Source organism: Myotis davidii, unplaced genomic scaffold (assembly GCF_000327345.1).
Source record: "Myotis davidii unplaced genomic scaffold, ASM32734v1 scaffold574, whole genome shotgun sequence".
Lineage (NCBI taxonomy): Eukaryota > Metazoa > Chordata > Mammalia > Chiroptera > Vespertilionidae > Myotis > Myotis davidii.
This window is the reverse complement of record NW_006285614.1, coordinates 166793-167062: the sequence shown is the minus strand read 5'-3', so window position 1 is coordinate 167062 and position 270 is coordinate 166793.

The window sequence follows — 270 nt, the reverse complement described above, 5'->3', positions numbered from 1 at the left end:
CTGTGCTCCCCATTCTCTCCTGACCCCCGACTCCCCGCAGCTTTCTCCTATCCCTGACGCTGAGCGCTCTCAGCACATACCAGAGCTGCCCCTTCTCAGAGCCGCGTTCCCAGAGCGCCCCCCCCCCAGGCAAGCAGGCCCACCCAATGCAGGGCCCCAGGTCACCTGGAGCTCCATTCCTCCCATAGTGCCCCTGGGGCCCCATCCCCTGGCACCACCCAGTGCCTGCTGGCCACCCTGGCAGAGCCTCACATTCATCTCTTGGGTATT